The sequence below is a fragment of the Mercenaria mercenaria genome, chromosome 1 (genome assembly GCF_021730395.1).
Source record: "Mercenaria mercenaria strain notata chromosome 1, MADL_Memer_1, whole genome shotgun sequence".
In the NCBI taxonomy this organism is placed as follows: domain Eukaryota; kingdom Metazoa; phylum Mollusca; class Bivalvia; order Venerida; family Veneridae; genus Mercenaria; species Mercenaria mercenaria.
This window is the reverse complement of record NC_069361.1, coordinates 39,445,035-39,465,044: the sequence shown is the minus strand read 5'-3', so window position 1 is coordinate 39,465,044 and position 20,010 is coordinate 39,445,035. Positions and strand designations below refer to the sequence as shown.

Here is a 20,010-nt window from a genome sequence, read left to right as displayed (position 1 = left end):
ATTATATCCTGGAAGTGTTAAACCTTTCTTAGGTAATAAAGGTAACATTGCTTTGTGAATATCTAAATTACCCCCTGTACTTTTAACAAACTTTGATTTCATCTTTCCACAAGATGAACAGGTAGCTTTTATCATTTTTCTCCCATTTTTTGTTATAACATAATGGGGGTTTATATTATCAGTAAATCTTCTTTCTTTCAAACAATATATTTTATTCTGTAAACTCATCTATATCATATGTATTTAAATTTAACTTTAAAAACTTTTAATTGGGTTTAAAACCTGTGGATTTTAAATTGGCCGGCATTGGTCGGTTCGGACCAAGGGTTAAAAGGTCAAATGGGGTTAGATTGACTTCGCACAAACAATTACTTTACTACTCTCTACAAGCAGTTTATGAATTTTTGACATTGTATTATAATTTTAATATAGAAATTTTACTCTTTAAACCGTTAGCATAGACGGCGTATGAATGTAATCTTTCACATGGTCAGGATTATTACTAAATAAGCAACCAAATAGTATAAAGACTGTACCTAATAAATTTACAAAGACAATTACTTACGGAAGCGCTGGAAACGGAAGGACATTTTTGACTAAACTGTTATTACTTACGACTAACGATTTATGACTTACGACTTATGACTTATGACTTAACACTAAGAACTCAAGTACCTGCACCTATACTCATCAGACAAAATGGTGTTGCTTTCATATAGAAATATATTACATTCTCTCCGGATTTTCATCATTATTGTGATCTTTTATTCGTCCGTTGCATGTGCAGTGGTCCCAGCATGTTTTCCAATACCCGGAACATGACTCTCAAGACTCGAACTGATACAGATGTATTTTGACAGTGGATTGCGATACAAGGAGATTGTGTGCATGCTGCTAAAAATGTGCGTCATGGACATTCTCTTTGTATAAGGCAATTGAAACGAATTCTAAAGAAGAACAATTTACGCAGAAGACAACAGGTCTGTACTCCAATTAACGATGTTATTGACGTTGTAAAGAGTGAACTGCAAACTAGTGGCCGATCTCTTGGATACAGAGCTATGTGGCGTAGGTTGGTCAATGATCATAAAATGCACGTTAAGCAAAAGACTGTACTACAAGTATTGCGAACTCTCGATGCAGACGGCATGGATTTGCGTAAACAGAAAATGTAAGACAACATTTATCGTTTGAGCCGTGCCATGAGAAAATCAACATAGTGGGTTTACGACCAGCATGGATCCAGACCAGCCTGCGCATCCGCGCAGTCTGGTCAGGCTCCATGCTGTTCGCTTTTAAAGCCTATTGGAATTGGAGAAACTGTTAGCGAACAGCATGGATCCTGACCAGACTGCGCGGATGCGCAGGCTGGTCTGGATCCATTCTGGTCGCACACCCACTATGTTGGTTTTCTCATGGCACGGCTCATTTTATTTGTATCAGACATAGAGTTTATTTATTTATTTTGCCTGTCCTTCCCTCCCTCATCCTTCCTTCTACTTGTGCCTTTGCACTTCCATTTCAAACACTCTAAACGTCTTTGATAAGAAATGCCGGTCTAGAAATAGGCCTAAGTAGTATATGTTTCAAGTCCTGCTGTGGTTGCGAGCAACGTCATTATTGTTAGGACACCAATTACTTTTTTGTACCAGGAAGTGGTCTGGAAAGTGAATCAATAAGCATTAAATCTTGTCAGAATTAAACTAACTGACTCTATTTTGTAATTTTCAGACACCAGGAGAAAACGACAATAGCAATACATCAGTTGTCTATTATGCGGACCTTTTTTGACTAGAGCGAATGTGCATGTCTCTGTTACAAATGCGGTGGTTCCTACAGATTTGCCTGTATCTGAAACAAGACTTGAGAGACTACAACAAATGCTGGTGTATTTCGAGCAAGGAAAAAAATTGTTTGCATGCTGCTTGTGCGACATAAAATTCGTCTATGTATAAGGCAACTGAAAAGAATACTGAAGAAGAACGGGTTGTAAATATACACCGGTTGACGAGGTTATTGCCTTTGTGAACAGTGAATTTGTGAACAGTGAAATGCAAACAAGTGGCCGGTGTCTTGGATACAGAGCAGTGTGGCGTTGCCTGGTCAACGACAATGAATGTGAAGCAAAAACTATATTGCAAATACTATGCAATCTTGACCATTTGCTATGTTAAATAAAGCTTTTCTCTTTACTTTATTATACTAAAGTTTGATTAGAATACTTTGATATGACCACTCATTGCTCAGTGAGAAAGAAATGGTGGATATTTATTGGACAATGTAAATATGCAAGCATAACAACGAAACATACATGTATACACCTTTTATTCAGAACATTTTGACATGCACTAAAAAAATCATGAAAATAATTATATAGAACATAGAATACATTGTACTTATTTCTTTTATACACTACTTGTATACATCAAATAATAGGTTATTAATAATGCATCAAAAATAAGCTACATTAACTGTGTAAAACCTGAAACAAAAAACTAAAACTGAAAAATCTAACATTCATTTTAAAAGACTTATCAGTAAAGTGTAAGGACTTTTCAATTAAGACTTGTCAGTTAAGTGTTAGGACTTAGCAGTTAAGACTTGTCAGTTAAATGTGAGGACTTAGCAGTTAAGATTTGTCAGTTAAGTGTTAGAACTTAGCAGTTAAGACTTACCAATTAAGATTTATCATTTATTAGTTCAAATAAAATTTTCAGGAAATTCAACATTGAATAACAATCAAAGTGAAATTAACATTTATTTTAAACACGAGAACACACATAATATTGATTCATGAACGGTTCTCTCATAATGCATACACACAATGCATGTATGACTGTTTCATTTGGACAAATAAAACAAGCAATTGTAGTATTCGCATGAATACTAGATCTGTGACGTGTATGCTATATCATATTACATTACTGCAATGCTGTTTGCCTCTCTGATACCTGCTTTAGCCGTATTAAAACGGTGTTGTTCAATGTGTGAAAGAATATATAAAACTTTAATAGTACAGCAATGTGGCGCTGTTAATAAGTGCACTTTCAGTACACTTTAAGGAATCGCCATATACATGTAGTTTCATCCCTGACATTTGAACAGATTTTTCACAATGTCCTGTCGTGAAAATTTATATACCAAATCGCTCAGCATAATACAGAGTTAAATTTGTATCAGCAGATAACTAATTAATCATTTTCCTGTCTATGCATCAACTTTTGACAATGTCCGAACTTTTCTGTCCATAAATATACTGACATAAGTTGTTCTTTGTTATAGGTGGATTTTCTAATCCCTCCATTGTTTGCGCTTCTTACTACACGATAGCTTCTCTTTTTGTAATGCAGCTTTGTGAAGCGTGCCATGTTTCCTTCCCTTCTTCTGTTGGACGGTATTGGCAGTATCACTCTGAAATTAACAAAACATATTAATATGGATACTGCAAAATGCTATTGTAATAATTGGTAATCTTTGCCGAATACCAATACCAGTCATGATGATACCCTCACCCTACATTCCCACAACATACCTGACATGATACAAGGTCAAACCTGAGACCTTTGACTAACCCGGTAAAATAACTCTTGGTTCACGGCCCTATAACTCTCATCTTCAAACAAATGACTGTAATTCCATCCAAGCAAGAGATGTCAAAACGACACATGTTCACCCATCCACTGGTATATATTGACAGAATATTGAAAAGTTTCAACTTCTATAGTACACTACACTCAATACTTAAAACCTGTGTCTGTGACTTTGACATTGATCTACCAATCAAGTTCATATGCTCTGCACACCTCATCGCCACCTACATATTTAAAGTTAAGACCCTGATTGGTTATAAATTTATGCCCTGGACAAAAAATAATTACGACAGACAGATTTGTGACCTTGCTATGAAATTTGCCTTTGTCCTACTGACCAGGTTCATGTGCTCTTTGCATCATCTTATAGCCAGCTACTAGTACCTATATGCCAAATATGACAGTTAAAATATAAATATGGACCTTATAATGACGCTACAGATCAAGTTTGTCAAGTTTCATCAAGTTATTACTCGAACTATTCATTAAAATATGAAAGTGCTGCAAAGATACTAAAGCGTCAATTTATGCGGATTCATTGAAAATTACAATAATTTTGATTTAAAAGAATTTGTGACATTTTGTTTTTCGTTGTATTTACTTTACTTTGTTTAGTATTACTTGATTTAAAAATGCCAAATGAAAATCATATAGATTCTAATTTCCAATGAATCTACAATAGTCTATATGCCTGTCCCTTTCATATACAAAAATGTATATGCACTTGCCATAATGTTACATTTCATTACAAATAATTCGCAAAATTTCCAAGAAATGAAACAATCTTCAAATCGAGGTAATTTCTCTAACCAGATGGCCTAATGTTGAAAATATGTCAGAATCAACTTACAGCGTCAAAATGTTCTGACTAGATTCTCTGGCATTACGAATAGACCAGGCTTATACTGTCTTGGCAGAGAATTGCCAAACTATTTTTAAATGTAATTAGTAGCAGCACAGACGGACAGACAAACACCATGAATAAAAAATATCTCTCTCACACCTTCGATTGGGTGAGGTAAAATAATAAATATTAGACTTACGTGACCCCTTCTTTTCTATCGTCCATCTTAGTTGCACGTCAACTTTTGGTGCGAAACTTTAGTTTTAAGTGTTAAGTAATACATTTTAAATTAACTCATAAATGTCCCGCCAGCGCTTCCGTAATTACTGGTGAATTTCAATGCTCGTTAAATCAACTAATTATATAAACCAGCTTTCTATTACTTCGGTTTACTGTACTACAAACAAAATATGAAGAAATATGACGTTTGCGTGTGTAGCAATCTTCGTTGGATGATATAGACTTCTTGTTGCAACGAAATAAGGTAGTAGGTCAGTTTGTGTATTCTTGCCAGATTTTCACTAAGCAGCTACGAATCTGCGTAAAAGCAGCTACGCGCCTGAACATGTGCCTCATTTTAAAACCTATCCTTTGTTTGGTAGGTCAATAAGTGTTAATTTTTGCACAGTTTATTTCCATAAAAAGGGAAATTTCTATCAAGACTGAAATCTTGAACACTCGTTACAACAGTCTAAATATGCTAAGGATGCTTTTAGTTTGAATTTTGGGCTCACAATATTACCCACTGTGTAATATCCTTTTGAAATAAGCAATTTTTGATGCAAAATATTAAAAATGGTATTTACTCAGTTTTCAGCGGTTTCATTACTAATATTTTCTTAGGCATTTTAAAATGTTTTCAGAAACACAAGTTTCTGATGGAAGAACTTCTACATGAGCATGCATTTTATAAAAACACAAGGGCACGAATCAATGAGAAAGGAAAGCCCGAATCGACGAGAAACAGTTCTTGATGATTTATTCTCACTTATTTTCGTTTTTTCGTCCTTATTTTTTGTTGAATGTTCTCCTTTCGCGAATTTCGTCATTTTTTTTCTTTGATATAAAATTTAGATGCGGCGGGTCAAAATCGTATGCGGCGGGGCCTGAGAAACTAAACATTAACTTTTTTGCCTAAACTTGTTTATAACTATGACAAATTTTCATAATGCAACAAAGTCAACTTACTAGTCACATAAGAAGAATTAACAACCAATATGCCAGTATCGCTTTGTTTTTATCACATTTAAGTAGATATACTTCTCAGATAGCACCAGTATAACACAACTGAACACACTTATTCCGAAATGTTCTTAATGTCCTTTTAAAGTGGTTATTGAAGTGAATAAGTATGAAAAATAATTCACACTGAGTCTCTATACAATAACACTGTTCCTGTCGAGGAAGAAAATAGGCAGTAAAATAAATGTAACTGACACTTTTATTTATACCCGTTATATGATATATGTACACAACAGTCGTTTGCATTTGTCGGTAGAAAAATAGATCTTATTACATCCTGAAATAATATGCATTCTATGAATGTATTAAAATATTTAAAATTTAGTTCAAAAATGCATTTTATTTACATATAGAAATTTTCTATGTGAATATTAAGTAAGAACAGTGTTTAATAAATAATACTAAAATATTTGATGATTTTATTTCTTTAAAATATATATTGATGACCTAAATAATTTTCACACTTTATCCATTCTAGTTTGACCTAACATTCAAAATACCTAAGTTCTAGATATTTGAGAAAATGACCAAAAATACAAAAGGATAAGGATTCAGTGAAGAATATAGAGCCATTACAGAACAAGTGATGACATTAACCTAGGGTAATAGAGTGTGAATGACATCAATGAATTAAAAGTAATAATTATATTTGAGCCGCACCATGAGAAAATCAACATAGTGCATTTGCGACCAGCTTAGATCCTGCAATCAGAGAAACCGTTGGCGAACAACATGGATCCTGACCAGAATGCGCGGATGCGCAGGCTGGTCTGGATCCATGCTGGTCGAAAATGCGCTATGTTGGTTTTCTCATGGTGCGGCTCATTTACATTTAAAACAGTGATTGCCACCTTATTAATATATGTAAAAGCATTATGGCCATAATGAACACCTATCTTCAAAGATAAAAAAAGTTCTTCTCTTTAAAATCAGATGATAGGTTTTGGCAGGATAACGCAGCAATGCAGAATTACAGAGTATGAAAGTCAGTTTTCCAGTATTGCTACGAGACATGAAAGAGTGATCTATTTCAACAGCTTTAACAAACAAAAATGTGCGGTACTCCTCTAGAATGTAAAATTACTTGAGACTCATCTTCTACAACTTCACAAAATTGACACTTTCTATCCTGGAAAGGTAACCTAAATGAACTTAATGCTGACCTATGTTGGATTGGCATGATCAGCTTACAATAATTTTCTGTACAGAATTCAATCTTTGAAAGACTGTATGTACGCAGTTTATTTCTCATTAAAGAGGTACCTGTCCTGTCTGTAAAATAATATTTTTATTCTCATGTTTTTCTCTAGAAGGCAGTCAGGAACTATCGGTCCACATTTTTTAACTATTACAGTTCTTCGCTCTTCAATTAAGTGCATAGTGGAATATAACTGTGTTAAGCTGTATATGTCACATGGCGAATACATCTGTATATATAACACGACTTACTCGAGTGAAAAAAAAAATCGACCGAATATATCACACGTGTGAAATGTATATGATACATAATATGTGATGTACACGTTGGACTTAGGTTATTCATAGGCACACCAAAACGAATATCTCACATGCAGGAATGGACGAAGAAAAACGAAATTTCAACGAATACATCACCAATTCATCAGTTTGAAAAAAAAAAAAATCTTTTAAAGCAATCAAAATTGTATTGACACATCTCAGTAATGCCACATAGATTCTGCGAATGCTAGATTCACACGACCGACCAAATCGAACCAATAGCTCTCGACCTATTCTTCGGAAACTGCACTATCCGTCTCAGGAGTGTGGTTGGAATGACCAGTCTTATGTCTTTAATTTGTATAAATATTTGATCAGTTACCGATCGGGGGTGGGAGAGAGGGTCGAAAAGTTATCGACTACGATTATGCGGCCGTCGGTTGGCGGTCAATTCAACATAGACAAGAAATTGAGAAATGGTCGTAAACTGATAGAACTCAATCGGTAAGAGGTCGGGATAATCGATATAGATCTACTTTGATCGGCAATGCTCGGAGTGTTTGTCCGATATTTTTGATATGTAAAACAAAATCGAGCTGCGGTCGGTTAGCATGTGTTCGTGAAGAAATCGTGAAATAATCATGTAGCAATCGACTCTTGATGGTTTAGTAATACAATTGATCGGAAAAATTTGCTGTACGAAATCGCCACCCGATCGAAGCGATCTGCTGTCCAGATTAGTTCGAACGCCATCCGAATGCGAAAATGTTTATTCATTAGGAAAGCTGTTCGTATAGGGATCGTGTAAATATTGAGATGATTGCCGTGTATGAGTTATGAATGCTCGTATAGAGTCGTGTAGGAGTCGTGAATAATCGATAGCATTCGTGTTGAACGAGGTTGGCCACAAACTAATGCAAATTAAGCAATTGGGGCTCATAACGCACCAACTTTTTGAATGACCCTCGTAGTTGAATGTGAAATTTTTTTAAAAGATGGTTGATTGAACATTTTCATATTATTAAACCATATTTTTTTCCGAAGATATCTCGTCGTGTTCCAATGAATGTCCCACAGATTAACTTATACATGCTTTAAGACCGGGGACGGATTAGGAATAATTAGTACGATACTTTTTCAAAACGTGCACACAAAGGCATGCAGAAGTCGGTGACGCATGAGAGCAGTGTTTGTCAATGTATAAGAGCCGATGTGATACTATTGTAATAAACCTATAAAGCAGATCAATTGGAGTAGACCCACGTATTTTGTGGGGACTGTCAGGAAGTTCAGCCGTTATCTTTACTAATCATTTCTTGTGATTTATTTCCAACGTACTCAGGTTCAAAAATAGAAGAATTCGGGGCCTCAGATAAGGGTAGGATATGGGTATATATCCCATCAGCTCAGATTCCATACGAAGTTCGGTAATAGATCCTATGCAAATATTTGGGATTTTTCATGTCTATTGACTATTCGTATGACGGTCACTTCACCTCTTAGTTATTAGCTCTCGTAAGAAGTGTACTGACTCTCAAACGAATAATTTATATATGAAAAGGCATGACAAATCAGATGTATTCGGATTGGGTCTACTGCTGAACTTCGTACGGTATCTTGCTCAGCGTCGGACACTTAACCCCCAGTTCTACATACCACTCTGCTGTATCAATATGAAAATTATCGATCACTTTCTTACGGAAGCACAGCAGGGACATTTGGTTTTCTTATAAATTATCTCGTGATAGAAAAAAAAATACAAAAAAGACAAAACAACAACGAAAAACTATTACGTGGCCACGAGATAATTTATTTAAACAAATCAAAAAGTTATCGCGTGGCCGCGTGGCAGCTTTTTTTGTTTTAGTTTCGTTTTTCCTTTTTCTCCACGTGGCTACGAGTACTACTACTACTACTATTACTACTACTACTACTACTACTACTGTAACCAATATAACAAACACACCCACTACCTTTACCTCTACCACTACAACCAACACCTCTACTATTACTATAGCCCGCCCGCTTAGCTCAGTAGGTAGAGCGTCGGTCTACGGATCGCGGGGTCGTGAGTTCGATCCTCGGGCGGGGCGTATGTTCTCCGTGACTATTTGATAAACGACATTGTGTCTGAAATCATTAGTCCTCCACCTCTGATTCATGTGGGGAAGTTGGCAGTTACTTGCGGAGAACAGGTTTGTACTGGTACAGAATCCAGGAACACTGGTTAGGTTAACTGCCCGCCGTTACATGACTGAAATACTGTTGAAAAACGGCGTTAAACCCAAAACAAACAAACAAATCTACTATTACTGTCAACACCGCTTCTACCACCAACACCACTACTACTACCAACAACGCTACAACGCTACTACCACCACCGCCACTTTTGCTACCAACACCGCTACCAGCACAAACACCACTTCTACTACCAAAACCACTACAGCCACCAACACCACTTCTACCACCAACATCGCTACTACCACTAACACTACTACTACTTCAAACACCACTTCTACAACCAACACCGTTATTATCACCAACACCACTACTACTACCAAAACAACTACTACCACCAACACCACTTCTACTACCAACAACACCACTTCTACTACCAACAACACTACTACCGCCAATACCATTACAAATACCAACATCAGTACTACCACCAACACCGCTTTTACTACCAAAACCACTACTATCACCAAAACCACTACTACCACCAACACCCTTACTACCACAAACCCCACTTTTTCTACCAACATCGCTACTACTACAAACACCGCTTCTACTACAAAAAACCACTACTCATGCCATGAATATACTACCACTTTAGATTTCCTACAGTTTACCGGGTTGTAGTGATGAATATAGCCAGTCTATACCTCTGATCCATGACATTCCGTGCAAAGCATGGTTATAAATTATCTAAATACATGTACACTGCTTACTAGCGTACAAATAAACCAACTAGAGCTAATGCGGTCTCAATCAAATCGAGTCTGCAATATTTACTATTTGTTTTGTCCTCGTTGCTTCCGGGGGATCTTTTTTTTCAGATTTTGTTAGGGCCTAATATATTATGTTGTTATTAAGTGATTAAGTATATATCTATTTCAAGAATTTTACAAAAGCAGTTGATAATTTTAGGTTTTTATTTAATAATAACATCCTTACATTCTTTAAAGATGTTTCAGCAAAAAACTTTTTATTTACACTACAGTATGTTCTTTGATTTTAATGCCCCCAAAGGTAGCCATATTAAAATCGCAATGTCCGTCCGTCCGACCGTAACTTTGTAAATTCATTCTATCATCCATGAAGGAATTTTGAAAAAGTTAGGCATAAATATTAACTTAATGAGACGACGTTTCATGTGAAACACTCAGACCCCTATCTACAAGGTCAAGGTCACACTTAGAAGTCAAACATAAATAGAGTCTGTTTCGTGTCCGGATCGTAACTTTGCCATTATCAAGAGGTTTTAAAGGTACTAAGCATAAATGTTTATCAAAATGAGAACCCTAGCTCCAAGGTCAAGGTCAGACTTAGTGCTCAAATGTAAACAGGGTCATTTTTGTGTCCGATCCATATTTCTGCCATCCATGGAGGGATTTTGAAATATCTTGGCATAAATGGTAACCATAATCAGACAATGTGTCACTCGCAAGACCCAGATCCCTTACTCCAAGGTCAAGGTCATATTAAGAAGTCATATCTTAATAGATAACTCTGTTATCCCTGAGGGGATTTTGAAACAACTTGGCATAAATGTTTACCATAAGAAAACAATGTGTTACGCGCAAGACCCAGACCCCTAGCTCCAAGATCAAGTTTACACTTAGAAGTCAAGTGAAAGGTTAAAAGGGTCTGTTTCATATCCGGTTCGTAACTCTGTCATTAAACAAGAAATTTCGAAATTAATTAGCAGAAATATTACCCGATAACGAGAAAACGTGTCATGCATAACAACCAGACCACCAGCTCCACGGCCGATGATTTAGAGGTTAACGGTTTAAATGGTGTCCGTTCCATAACTATTCCATCGATGAAGACATTTTAAAATTACATGGCATAAACGTTCCCTATATTGAAATGACGTGTCAGACGCAAGTCCAAGATCTCTAGCTTCAAAGTCAAAGTCAAACTAGATCTACTTTTCAGATTTTATTTACTTCACATCAGCGGGTGTTAAGTGCTGTGTGGCGGCCGTAAAAAGTCGCCCCGACTTCATTTCAGTGTTGTTATATTTTCTGGTCCTTCGGGATCATTGATTTCAACTCATTTAGATTTGAAGATTGAATACTGCTTAAGCTGGTGCTAGGGGGCGTGGGCAGTGTTGCATTTTCCATTACTGCTCATGAACAGACTCAATCAAACCGAGACTGCAATTTTCACTGTTTGCCTTGTTTTCGGTGATTCCGAGGGATCTACTTTTCAGATTTTATTAGATTCAAAAGTTAACATTTATGTTTCTTGTCCAGTCAATAACTCTGCCATCATCAAACATTACTTGTCACAATTTTTCCCTATGATGAGTTAGTGTGTCATGCTCAAGACCCAGACCCTAGCTCTAAGGTCAAGGTTACCTTCGGAGATATTTTTTATCTGGTCGAAAAAATGAGTCATACCTAAACTATTCTGGCATATTTTGCGCATCGAACTGTAGCATTCTTGGGCAAACCTCGGGGGCGTGTGTCAAATTTTTACATGTCAAATACATGGATTGGAAAACAAGCTGATAGCTTATGTAAATTCCTTTCCAAAGACGATAACTTTGAAAACGTAAAGCACAATCTAAAGACTTTGAAATTATTGTATACATATATTTTAAGGTATCCGATCCACAAATAGGTAAAATTTCGATGCCTGGTAACCCCATGTTTTTGTATCATTGGAAAGAGTGGTGTCTGCTGCACAAGAATTAGTAAATAAGATGACCATAAATAATATGCAAGAATCATTAAAGTCATGTTGTTGTTTTTTTGACTGCAAAATGATAAATTTACATCGTAATAACTGGATTTCTGTTGAAGTATCATTGAGGAATGTAAAGTCTAAAAAAATCTATAACATATTTTGATATGTAATTTATATTTTTTTCAGTAGACAATACACTTTCTGATGATGCCAATATTATAGGAGGTTATCAGGCATCAAAATTTGATATATTTAAATTACTCTCTTTTATAAAACTGGGTTTTTGTGGATCGGATACCTTAAACTGCCATAACAAAAGATGAATATATTACAAACAGCATTTTCTTAAATGATATTTTATCAATTACAGTGAAAGGTTACATACATACACTCACCCCAGTGACAAACCCGTATGACATAAATCTACTTAATTTATTTATCAAAAAAGTAACACCAAAGTATATAACATTAACAAATAAGAAACTCCATCATATGGTCATTCATTCATTGAGATAATGTTCAAGCAGCATATACAATGGTAATGATTTAAAATATAAATAAACTTTACTTGTTTCCAATCAATTCCTTTGAATTGTTCGTCCTTTTGTGCAACTCGTATTAGCCAATAGTAATAATTGTTTCCCAACATGCTTTAGCGTCTGCACCCGCACAGGAAATTATATATAACATACTAAACGAATTAACAACACAAACTTATACCACAGTCACACATACGGCGCGGATAGCTACGTCTAGCCACGCATAGAAACGTAGTAATCCGTATCGATCCGTTCCTGAGCCGTACCTTAAAGTAGTGATCCGAATCAATCCGTACCAATCCGTACGGCTCAGGTACGGATCGATACGGATTACTTCGTTTCTATCCGTAGCTAGACGTAGCTATCCGCGCCGTATGTGTGACTGGGGTATAAGATTAACGTTATATTTCCCAGTGAATTGTCATTCACTATTACCCTACTAACTTAATCCGCTATTGATCTTGTGCTGTACCAAGGATATACTAGAAAAACAGGTTATATGATCGCAAAATAAACAGCACCAACCCTTAAGTGCAACTGATCAAATATACTAATAATTTGCATCGTAATAGAGATGAACACACCGGTGTCGCGTGAATATCACACGCGTGCCAGACAAAAAGAAAATGCCAGTGTATATATGTTTTATCGTGCCCCTAGGTATACTGTGAGACGGTAAATGTACTGTTCCATTTCACGTCAATTATAGTGCATTTTATTTGACCTGGCGTGGCGTGGTTTCGCGACGGTCCACTACATTTCTGTGCAGGTAATGTAGTACATGTAAGCAATGTAGCGTTGAATTTTAGTCGTTGGTTACCGAAGATTACGGAATGAAACAATTATATTGCTCTACCTATTTTGCTCGTTTTTTTAGGTTACCATTATTTGCATATGTCAGAGATTAACTCCGCCACGCCAGGTCAAATAAAACGGGCTATAGTCCTTTACATTCTTGAAATCTCGTTCTTGAGAAATACACTTTACCTTCGTTTGATAAATTAAACATTGTTCGTTTAAGCATCGCTACGTGAAAATAAACCTAGGTATTTTATTTAATTCTGAGTGTTTGGTTAAACTATTTCAACGTTTATTCAATACTATAATCTGTTGCAGATAAGCTTTTTCTGCCTCCTAGCTATATCTTAATATATAACGAGAACAAATGAAGTACAATTTTCTTAGGGGATGTTGGCAAAAAATACAACATAACAAGAACATATATATAACGAATAACTCTCTGCTAGAGAGGCGGACAAATTAATTTCAGCACTCAACTTCATCGATTTTCCGGTCGGTCGCGACGAGATGGTAATTTTGTTATAAAACAACGAAAAAGACCGAACACTCGAATACAAAGGAGGCGGCAAGCAATTATGATTTGATTGCGATCCCTTTGGTAAGCTTGGAACCAGTTCGTCTTTGTTACTTTTGAATCCTTCATTGTTGACTTGTTTATAAGTATAATTTCAGTCTGCCGAATAACTGTTTTAATTTCTGAGGAATTTTGTACAATTTTTTCATCAATAATACAAAATGTTAAAGTAACTGAAATATGTTCTAGATAATCCGATCTAATTTGTACATGATTTCAATGAACTATAAGTACAGAATGTAGCTTAAAAGAAAAAAACATTCTGTATTTAGGTTACATTATACGAATTCAGTTCCACCTTTATTTCATATAAACAATTAAATCTGAAGACCTCATTTATCAGTACTTTAGAGCATTTAAATGGAATGAAAACCATAAATAACCAGTTAGTGTAAAATGTCTTCTTACCAAAGATAAGAAAAAAAGATATTGAGATATTATTTACATATAGGAAACATAATCTATTCTTCTAAACAACGCCCTCTGAAGATGCTGCCCATAGAAATTATGCGTATGTAGATATTTTCTCAACGAATAAAACTAAAACCTGCAAATTCACATTGAAAATGGTCAAAATATTTTCGCCTAAACTGCAATTGCATTGACAAGCTGAGAACCACCTATAACAATACATAAAGCCCAAAAGACTCTTTGTAAATGAAATTTGTTTCTGTTTTGTGTAAATGCTCGATGATATACCAGTATTATGTACTTCACAGATCATTAAGTCTCAGTTATATTGAGAATAACAAACAACCCACTAATTAAGTCTCAGTTATATTGAGAATAACAAACAACCCACTAATTAAGTCTCAGTTATATTGAGAATAACAAACTACCCACTAATTAAGTCTCAGTTATATTGAGAATAGCAAAAAACCCACTAATTAAGTCTCAGTTATATTGAGAATAACAAACAACCCACTTATTAAGTCATATTGAGAATAACAAACTACCCACTAATTAAGTCTCAGTTATATTGAGAATATCAAACAACCCACTAATTAAGTCTCAGTTATATTGAGAATAACAAACAACCCACTAACTAAGTCTCAGTTATATTGAGAATAACAAACAACCCACTAATTAAGTCTCAGCTATATTGAGAATAACAAACAACCCACTAATTAAGTCATATTGAGAATAACAAACTACCCACTAATTAAGTCTCAGTTATATTGAGAATAACAAACAACCCACTAATTAAGTCTCAGTTATATTGAGAATAACAAACAACCCACTAATTAAGTCATATTGAGAATAACAAACTACCCACTAATTAAGTCTCAGTTATATTGAGAATAACAATCAACCCACTAATTAAGTCTCAGATATATTGAGAATAACAAGTTCAAGTTCAAATTTTATTGCAATTTTCGGCAAATCCTTGCCTTTGGCAATACATACAAAACATAATATATACAACACTTGAAATTTGACATTCATACAAATCACATATATATAATGCAAAATAACAACAGTGTAAATGTAATATTACGATTCTAAAATTGTTCCTATAACACCAGATCTTAATGCAAATGCTTTATCTATAAATTTACATAATTTCAATATTTTACCTTTATTTTTCGTTGACATTATATGGCTGAACTTATTCAGTGTTGGAAAAGATGCAGGTTTTATAAATGATTTTCTTAGCTCAGAATATAAAGGACAACATAATAAAAAGTGGTATTCCGATTCAACGTTCTTTTGCGTACACATTTTACAAAGTCTTTCATTTCTGCTCGTCCCTGTGTATCTTCCTGTTTCGATTTCTAAAGTATGAGAACACAATCTAAAGCAAGACATCTGTTTACGTAAGTTGTCATTCTTAACAATATTGAGATATTCCTCAAAACAAAATTGTGTTTTAAATTTCTTGTAATAATCAAGTTTTGGCATATTTTCAATACAGTCGTGCCACTCTTGTAAAAATTGGTCTCTTAGTCGTTGTTTAAATAACTTTTCATAATTGATATTGACAACAAAACTATCTAAAATATATGGAAACCCCATATTCCTTATAACTGTATGAATACATTTGGCCCAACATTTATCATTACCATTGATGCATTGGTCTAAATATATATCATAAACTGGTGACTGCAGATTCATAACAATTTTATTCCAAAACTTTAATGCTCTTTCCTTGCACAAAACCGACAACGGAAATCTCCCTACTTCTCCATAAACTGCAAAATTTGGGGTTTGTTTTTTAACACCTAATACATATTTATAGAATCTAATCTGAAGTTTATCAATGTCTTTAAGTTTATATATACCCCAAACCTCAGATCCATACAGCAGGATTGGAGCAATCATCGTATCAAAAAGGTATAACTTTGTTTTAACATCAAGTTTAACTCTATCAAATAATGCTAAAAGATTGTGATAGGCCCTGAGACCTTGATCTGAGAGAGATTTAGCTGCTTCAACGAAGCTACCTGTATAAGAAAATTTCACACCTAGATAAGTAAAATCATCAACATTTTCTATTACTTGTCCATTTATAGTTATGTTAAAATTATGGGCTGATTTACGTTTCTCAAAAACACACACTTTAGTCTTGTCAACATTTATCTTGAGACCATATTTTGATGAATATTCATAAATATTATCTACTTGAGCCTGCAAACTTACAGGGTCAGTCGTAAACAGCACGATATCGTCAGCAAAAAGTAACAAATATTTGGATAATAACTCCAGGTCAGTATTTGACATTTTGTTAAGATCTATACATTGTTCAATATCATTTAAAAATAGGATAAAAAGCAAGGGAGATAATGGCTCTCCCTGTTTCAAACCAAGAGTTACCTCAAAAAAGTCTGATAAATTCATATTTGCATTTAGTTTAACACAAGACAATACAGATGAATAAATAGATTTTATCATAGTAATTATTTTACAGCTGACACCATTTTCAATCAGTTTAATCCATAAAGCATCTCTTATGACTGTATCAAATGCCTTTTCATAGTCAATGAAAATGCAGTAAAGTTTAGATTTGTTAGCTAAAACCTTTTGAATAAGAGAATGAAGAATGTAAATAGCGTCAGCTGTAGATCTTGAGTCTCTAAATCCAAACTGTACATCATTAAAAACTCTCTCTGACTCACACCATTTATTAATTCTATTACGAAGTATTAAGGAAAATATTTTGGCCATATTATTTACCAGCGTAATGCCCCTGTAATTAGAAGGATTTCCGGTGTCGCCTTTCTTATGTATAGGTACAATAATCCCTTTACGCCATGCCTCGGGGTAATTGCCTGTCTCATAAATTTTATTGAAAATAGTACACAAATAAGGACTTATAAACTTATTAGCGTCAATAAAAAAGTCAGCAACAATGTTTTGAAAATCTGCGCTTTTATTTCTATTTATTGAGGAAATAGTTTTGGAAATCTCTTCTATAGTGATTGGACAGTCTAACTGTTCAATATGTAACGGTACATCACGTGACTGAGTAAAATCATCTGCATTAAAGTTACTGTGTTGCATGTTTGAGATATTTGAAAAATGATTAACAAAACTTCCTAAGTCTAAATTATTATTAACAGACGTGCTCTTTTTAAACTTGTTAATATACTTCCAGAACTTACGAGGAGCATTTTTACACATTTGCGAGAGATTAGATTTTTCCCTGTAATAAAATAAGGTTTTCGCCCGTCTTTTAACCTTTACATATTCCGTTCTACTTAACAAAAAAGATAGCTTATTAACATCACTCTTATCATTAAGAAATAATCTTTTTTTAGTAAAAAACTCTGCTTTGGCATTTCTACAATCATCATTAAACCATGGCGCTTTCCTTACATTTTTGTAGGGTTTCGGCGAAAACGTTCTCCCAAAACACTTAAAGGAGATATCAAAAATTTCGTTCGTAAGAGAATTTATACAACTATCCACATCCGTTTCGCCTGACACAAGTTTTCTAGACAGATCCTCAAATAAGTGCTTTTTCGCCTCCAACAAACAACCCACTAACTAACTTTTACAAAAAAGCTAAGCTTGTTTATAACTATGACAAATTTTCATAATGCAACAAAGTCAACTTACAAATCACTTTAGAAGAATCAACATCCAAAGTGCCAGTATCGCTTTGTTTTGATAACACTTAATTAGATACACTTAATTCTCACATACCACAATTATAATACATCTGAACACCCTTATGTTCTTAATGTTCTTAATGTCCTTTTAAAGTGGTTATTGAAGTGATTTAATATGAACGCAAGGAGTCTCAATACAATAACACTGTTCCTGTCGACGAAGAATATCGTCAGTATAATAAATTTTAATGACACTCTTATTTATACCCGTTATATGATATATTTACACTACAGTCGTTTGCATTTATCGGTAGAAAAATAAATCTTACCACATCCTGAATGAATATGCATTTTAAGATTGTATCAAAATACTTGAAATTTAAGTTTAAAAAGGTATTTTATATTCATACCGAAATATTCTGCGTAAATATTTAGTAACAACAGTGTTTAATAATAATACTAAAATACTTAATGATTTTATTTCTATGAAATAAATATTGATGACCTAAACTATTTTCACATTTTATCCATTCTAGTTTGACCTAACATTATTATTATTATTATTATTATTATTATACCAGATTTATATAGCGCCCTTTTCATGATCAATTTCACGTTCAAAGGCGCTTTTCATAGTTCAAATGCAGCCACACAGGGCGCATAATTCATCCTCTACTAGTGCAGACACAGAGCGATCTGACCAGAGGGACAGAGTGAGACAAAGCCCCCACGACAGAGAGATCAGAATTCACATACAGGCTTGTCCGGCTAACTTAGCCTAGCTCGTTGCGACAGCCTAGTACTTTAACGTGCCCAGTGTATAGCACTGATACACGCAAGGATTGCCTGGGTTCCTGACCAGTGCACCTCTAGTTGGGTGGGAAACACTGAAAAGCGTTTCTGAAAATTCCCGGGTAGCTGCCGGGAATCGAATTCAATCTATTAAAGACTCTATGTACGCAGTTTATTACTCATGAAAGAGGTATCTGTCCTGTCTGTAAAGTAATATTTCTATTCTCATGCGTTTCTTTAAAAGGCAGACAGGAACTATCGGTCCACATTTTTTTAACTATTACAGTTCTTCATTCTTCGATTACGTGCATAGTGGAATATAACTGTGTTAAGCTGTATATGTCACATGGCGAATACATTTGTATATATAATACGACTTACTCGAGTGAAAAAAAAATCGACCGAATATATCACACGTATGAAATGTATGCGATACATAATATGTGATGTACACGTTGGACTAAGGTTATTCATAGGCACACCAAAACGAATATCTCACATGCAGGAATGGACGAGGAAAAACGAAATTTCAACGAATACATCACCAATTCATCAGTTTAAAAAAAAAATAGTTTAAAGCAATCAAAATTGTATTGACACTTCTCAGTAATGCCACATAGATTCTGCGAATGCTAGATTCACACGACCGACCAAATCGAACCAATAGCTCTCGACCTATTCTTCGGAAACTGCACTATCCGTCTCAGGAGCGTGGTTGGAATGATCAGTCTTATGTCTTTAATTAGTATAAATATTTGATCAATTACCGATCGGGGGTGGGGGAGGGGGTCGAAAAGTTATCGACTACGATTATGCGCCCGTCGGTTGGCGGTCAATTTAACATAGACAAGAAATTGGGAAATGGTCGTAAACTGATCGAACTCGATCGGTAAGAGGTCGGGATAATCGATATAGGTCTACTTTGATCGGCAATGCTCGGAGTGTTTGTCCGATATTTTTGATATTTAAAACAAAATCCAGCTGCGGTCGATTAGCATGTGTTCGTGAAGAAATCGTGAAATAATCATGTAGCAATCGACTCTTGATCGTTTAGTAATACAATTGATCGGAAAAATTTGCTGTACGAAATCGCCACCCGATCGAAGCGATCTGCTGTCGAGATTAGTTCGAACGCCATCCGATTGCACTCGATAACTTCCCGAAAATGTCCATTCATTAGGAAAGCTGTTCGGATAGG

The 20,010-nt window shown here is 34.9% G+C and overlaps 2 protein-coding genes across 5 annotated transcripts in view; one reads left to right on the top strand and one right to left on the bottom strand.

The window, feature by feature from the left end:
- Nucleotides 1-18,344, bottom strand: part of LOC123541118 (toll-like receptor 4) — a 42,797-nt gene extending 24,453 nt beyond the window's left edge. The window contains exons 1-2 of one of the 4 annotated variants that reach the window (XR_006684440.2): nucleotides 18,028-18,344; nucleotides 2,309-3,411 (exon numbers count right to left, since the gene is read on the bottom strand). The gene's annotated coding sequence lies outside the window, so the exon portion shown is untranslated. Of the gene's footprint in view, nucleotides 1-2,308; nucleotides 3,412-5,622; nucleotides 9,142-18,027 lie in introns of those variants that run through there. The other 3 variants (XR_008371208.1, XM_045326520.2, XM_045326529.2) reach the window with 3 other exon arrangements.
- The window catches only part of LOC123541134 (toll-like receptor 1), a 161,492-nt gene that overhangs the window by 120,912 nt on the left and 20,570 nt on the right, over nucleotides 1-20,010 (top strand). The gene's annotated exons all lie outside the window — the stretch shown is intronic.